This window comes from Carcharhinus amblyrhynchos, chromosome 10 (genome assembly GCF_965287045.1).
Source record: "Carcharhinus amblyrhynchos chromosome 10, sCarAmb.v2.hapA, whole genome shotgun sequence".
Taxonomy (NCBI): Eukaryota; Metazoa; Chordata; class Chondrichthyes; order Carcharhiniformes; family Carcharhinidae; genus Carcharhinus; species Carcharhinus amblyrhynchos.
In genome coordinates this window covers 109,398,932-109,404,931 of record NC_137333.1, presented here as the reverse complement: position 1 = coordinate 109,404,931, position 6,000 = coordinate 109,398,932, and the positions used below count along the sequence as shown (strand labels likewise).

Below are 6,000 nucleotides of genomic sequence, written 5' to 3'. Positions count from 1 at the left end.
TCTCTGTGTGTCTCTCTCTGTCTCTCTATGTCCCTGTGTGTGTCTCTGTCTCTCTCTCTCTCTATGTCCATGTGTGTGTCTCTCTCTGTATGTCCCTCTATGTGTCTCTCTCTGTATGTCTGTGTGTGTGTATCTCTCTATGTCTCTATGTGTGTGTCTCTCTCTATGTCCCTGTGTGTGTATCTCTCTCTACGTCTCCGTGTGCCTGGGGGGGTGGGCTGTCGGGCGGGTCCACTTGCTGACGTGTTGCTCAGGCGGAGCGGATCTGATTCTCAGCCCCATCCCAGCGCTCCGGCTCCGGCTCCGCTCCGGGATGTGAGTCGCTGCCGGATTGCGGCGACTGTCCGGGATTCACCTCGGGATTGTCCAGAGAGAGAGATCGGAGAAGAGAAAAGGAGCGAAAAGCTGCGTGAGTAAGAGAGAGAGAAAGGGGGAGAAAGGGAAAGGGAGAAGAGGGGAAGGGTGGAGGAAGAACAGAAAGAGGAAAGGAGAAAGAAGCTGGACTTGGATAATAGATAATGGAGGCAGAACCCGGAGAGAGAGAAGGTGAGAGCAGGTAGGAGGGAGAAAGAGAGAAGGAATGGCAGAGGGAAGAGGAGGAGAATGGAGAAGTGAGGCGAGGAAAAGGTAGTTAGGGTGAGGGGGGAGAAAGGGGTTGAGCTGAGGGAGGTTTTGGGGGGGCAGCCGGCGGGGGGGGGGGGGGGAGGGAATGTAGCCTAAAGGGGCCCCAAAGGTCGGTATTGAGAGCATTGTTCTTTTTATTATTAATTATCTGATTCAAGTGTAATTGGAGATTATTCCAAAGTTTGTAGATCGCTTGGAAGCGGCGCAGTGACAGATTGAAGGTGAATTTTAACAGGGGAAGTGCAAAGTGGTTCATTTTGGGAGGGAGAATGAAGAGGATACATCAGTGAAATAGGAAAAACTGAGCAAGAAGCAAAGCTGGAGTTCAGATTGGCGAAGGAGATTTTCAAAGCTCCGACAAAACAGGAGACCTGCGGTTTAACGAAGAGGATAAATGTAAGGAAGTTAGCTTTTATTAAACAGTTATTCAATGCATTTATTAATTGCAGCTGCTGGCTCGGTTTTATCCATATCTGTGTTAGCCAATGATACAAAGATAGGTGGCACTCTTAGCAGCGTACAATACAAGTATTACTTTACAAAGAGATATTCAGAGATTAAGTGAATGAACTAAACTGTGACAAATTGAATTCCATGCAGACAAACGTCAGATCACCTACTTTCAACCAAAAAAAGATGTAACAAGATACTTTGTCAAAGATGAACATTTAGAAAGAGGGGCTGTTTGAGGAACCTTCACAGGTCCAGGTTCAGAAACTATTAACATTTCATAATCAGCTACAGAAAAACATCAGAAAGATTAGCAGAATGCCATGAAGATCAGGATCGGAGTGAAGCAGACCGGGAGGGGAGTGAAGCAGGTCAGGAGCACTCTCAAAAGGTTAGGGAGTTTTAAGACTAGAGGACATAGATTTAAGGTGAGAGGGGAGAGATACAAAAGTGTCCAGAGGGACAATTTTTTCATACACAGGTAGGTGAATGTCTGTGCAAAGGTGGTAGTAGAGGTGGGTACAATTTTATCTTTTAAAAAGCATTTAAATATTTACATGGGTAAGATGGGTATAGAGGGCAATTGGGATTAGTTTAGAGGTTTTTAAAAAAAGGGCAGCATGGATAAGTTGGGCCGAAGGGCCTGTTTCCGTGCTGTAAACCTCTCTGACTCTGAGTGTGAAGCAGGGAGAGGGAAAATAAAATCAATCGGTGACATCAGGGCAAAGTCATGAGTTGATTGGCTGGTGAATATTACTGCTGCTTTTCTTTTCTGCAAACTTAGATTGAGTGAGCAATGAGAAAGTTCCACTCTGTTTCTGCTCTATCTGTAACCACCAAGAACCACTCTGGTTCAGAGCCCACCTTCAGAATGAAGGGAAGCAAGTAGGGGATTAGCTGGTGTGTATTTTCTACTTATCTAAACAAGGGTCTAGACAGCTCAGGCTATTTTTTTTAAATTATGGTTTACTGTTGCTAGTTAAATATAGGGATTATTAAGATTTGTCAGTATTAGTAAGGTTTATCAGTGTTGGGAAAGTTTATTCACAATATTGAGTGTTTGGCTCATATCCATTTTACCCATGTAACTGACTAAATGCTTTTCAAAAGACAAAATTGTACCCGCCTCTACTACTGCCGTTGGCAGCTTGTTCTAGACACTCACCACCCTCTGTGTGAAAACATTGCCCCTCTGGACGCTTTTGTATCTCTCCCCTCTCACTTTAAACCTATGCTTTCTACATAGAACATAGAACAGTACAGACCCTTCGGCCCTCAATGTTATGCCGAGCTTTGTCTGAAACCAAGATCAAGCTATCCCACTCCTCGTCATTCTGGTGCACTCCATGTGCCTATCCAATAACCGCTTGAAAGTTCCTAAACTGTCCAACTCCACTATCACAGCAGGCAGTCTATTCCATACCCCAACCACTCTCTGAGTAAAGAACCTATCTTGGACATCTCTCATATCTCCCACCGTGAACCTTATAGTTATGCCCCCTAGTAACAGCTACCCGAGGAAATAGTCTCTGAACGTCCACTCTATCTATCCCCCTCATCATCTTATAAATCTCTCTGCACTCCAGAACATAGAACATAACAGCGCAGTACAGGCCCTATGGCCCTCGATGTTGCGCCAACCAGTGGAACCAATCTAATGAGCCTCTAACTTAAACTATTCCAATAGATGATCTGGAGGAGGGAACCGAGTGTATGGTATCGAAATTTGCTGATGACACCAAGATTGGTGGAACGGCAAATTGCGCGGAGAGTCTACAGAAGGATCTAGATAGGCTGGGCGAATGGGCCAGGAACTGGCAAATGGAATTTAATGTTGGCAAGTGCGAGGTGGTCCACTTTGGTAGGAATAATGGTAGGAAGGATTATTACTTACGTGGCGAAAAGCTGCAGCAGGCGACGGTGCAGCGGGACTTCGGGGTCCTTGTGCATGAGTCGCAAAAACCCAGCTTGCAGGTGCAGCAGGTGGTCAGGAAGGCGAATGGGATGCTGGCCTTCATAGCGAGGGGGATTGAATATAAAAGTAGGGAGGTCTTGCTGCGGCTGTATAGGGCATTGGTGAGGCCGCAGCTGGAGTAGTGTGTGCAGTTTTGGGCGCCGTACTTACGCAAGGATATTTTGGCCTTGGAGGGAGTGCAGAGGAGGTTTACTAGGCTGATGCCGGAGTTGAAGGGGTTGAGCTATGAGGAGAGGCTGAATAAACTAGGCTTGTACTTGTTAGAGTTTAGAAGAATGAGGGGAGATCTCATTGAGACATATAAGATGATGAATGGGATGGATAGGATAGAGGTGGAGAGACTCTTCCCGCTCAGAAAGGACAGTAGGACTAGGGGGCACAGCCTCAAGTTAAAGGGGGGGCGGTTTAGAACGGAGTTGAGGAAGAACTTCTTCACTCAAAGGGTGGTGAATCTCTGGAATTCTCTGCCTGTTGAAGTGGTGGAGGCTGCCTCGCTAAATATTTTTAAGACGCGGGTTGATGGGTTTTTGATAAGCGAGGGGATTAAGGGTTATGGAGAGAGGGCGGGAATGTGGAACTGAGCCACGACAGATCAGCCATGATCTTATTGAATGGCGGGGCAGGCTCGAAGGGCTAGATGGCCTACTCCTGCTCCTGTTTCTTATGTTCATATGCCTATCCAATGACCATTTGAATGCCCTTAATGCTTCCACACCCTTCTTATAGTGAGGTGACCAGAACTGCACACAGTATTCCAAATGTGGTCCCACCAATGTCCTGTACAGTTGCGGTGTAATCCCACAGCTCTTAAACTCAAACCCCCTGTTAAAAAAGGCTAACACACTATAAGCCTTCTTCATGGCTCTATCCAGTTGAGTGGCAACCTCCAGAGATCTGTTCAGATGAATCCCAAGATCTCACTGTGCCTCCACATTCCTCTGTTGTTGAACCCTACTGTTAACCTGTAATCCTCCTTCAAATTTGTCCTACCAAAATGAATCACCTCACGCTTATCAGGGTTAAACTCCATCTGCCACTTTTCAGCCCAGCTCTGCATCCTATCTAGATTTAGACTCCCCTACCTTTGGGAAAAGATATTGACTATCTAGCTGATCTGTGCCCCTCATTAGTTTATAGACCTCTATAAATTAACCCCTCAGCCTCCTATGCTCCAGAGGAAAAAGTCCCAGTCTACCCAGTCTCTCCTCATAACTCAAACCATTAAGTCCCTGTATCATCCTAGTAAATTTTTTTTGCACTCTTTCTAGTTTAATAGTTTAATATCCTTTCTTTAATGGAGTTACCACAGCTGAACACAGTATTCCAAATGTGGTCTTACCAATGTCTTCTACAACTTCAATAAGATGTCCCAACTCCTTTATTCAACGTTCTAACCAATGAAACCAAGTATGCCAAACACCTTCTACACTACTGTTCACCTGTAACTCCACTTGCAAGGAGCTATGAACCTGTATCCCTAGGTCTCTTTTCTTTGTAACTCTCTCAAACACCGTAACATTAATTGAGTAAATCCTGCCCTGATTCGATCTACCAAAATGCATCACCTCCTATTTATCAAAACTAAGCTCCATATGCCATTCATCAGCCCACTGACCCAATTGATCAAGATCCCGTTGTAATCCTAGATAACTTTCTTCACTGTCCACTGTGCACCAATCTTGGTTCGTAGATTTGCAAATGACACCATGTCTCCGAAATTCTCATCCAAATCATTAATATAAAGGACAAATAACAGTGGACCCAGCACAGACTGTGAGGCACACCACTGGTCACAGGCCTCCAGTCTGAAAAACAATCCTCTACAACCACTGTCTGCCTTCTGTCATCAAGCCAATTTTGTATCCAATTGGCTACCTCACCCTGGATTCCATTAAGAACATAAGAAATAGGAGCAGGAGTAGGCCATCTAGCCCTTCGAGCCTGTCCCACCACTCAATAAGATCATGGCTGATCTGAAGTGGCTCAGTTCCACTTTCCCGCTTTCCCCCCATAACCCTTAATTCCCTTGCCTACCTAAAATCTATCTACCCGTGTCTTAAATATATTTAGCGAGGTAGCCTCCATTGCTTCAACGGGCAGAGAATTCCAGAGATTCACCACCCTTTGAGTGAAGAAGTTCCTCCTCAACTCTGTTCTAAACTGCCCCCCCCTTATCTTGAGGCTGTGCCCTCTAGTCCTGTTGTCCTTTCCGAGCGGGAAGAATCTCTACCTCTACCCATCCATCCCCTTCATTATCTTATACGTCTCTATAAGATCCCCCCTCATCCTTCTAAACTCCAACGAGTACAGACCCAGTCTATTTAGTCTCTCTTCATAGTCCAATCCCCTCATCTCTGGTATCAGCCTAGTGAACCTCCTCTGCACTCCCTCCAAGGCCAAAATATCCTTCTGCAAGTGCGGTGACCAAAACTGCACACAGTACTCCAGCTGCGGCCTCACCAATACCCTGTACAATTGCAGCAAGACCTCCCTGCTTTTATATTTTATCCCCCTTGCTATAAAGGCCAGCATCCCATTTGCCTTCTTGATCACCTGCTGCACCTGCAGACTGGGTTTTTGCAACTCGTGCACAAGGACTCCCAGGTCCCTCTGCACCGTAGCACGCTGCAGCTTTTCGCCCTTTAAATAGTAATCCCTCCTACTATTATTCCTGCCAAAGTAGATAACCTCACACTTGCTAACATTGTACTCCATCTGCCAGGTCCTCACCCACTCGCTCAGCCTATCCAGATCCCTCTGCAGACTTTCCACACCCTCCGCACAATTTGCTTTTCCACTTATCTTTGTGTCTTCAGCAAATTTTGTCACCCTACGCTCAGCCCCCTCCTCCAGATCATCTACATAAATGGTAAATAGCTGAGGCCCCAGCACCGATCCCTGCGGCACTCCACTAGTTACCAACCGCCAATCTCTCTCTTTTCATTCACAGG

At 46.0% G+C, this 6,000-nt stretch overlaps 1 protein-coding gene across 1 annotated transcript in view; it reads left to right on the top strand.

Annotated features, from left to right (window-relative positions):
- The first annotated feature begins 337 nt into the window (after positions 1-337).
- The window catches only part of LOC145349279 (protocadherin-16-like), a 330,993-nt gene continuing 325,330 nt past the window's right edge, over positions 338-6,000 (top strand). The window contains exon 1 of the mRNA XM_080197793.1: positions 338-409. The gene's annotated coding sequence lies outside the window, so the exon portion shown is untranslated. The remainder of the gene's footprint in view (positions 410-6,000) is intronic.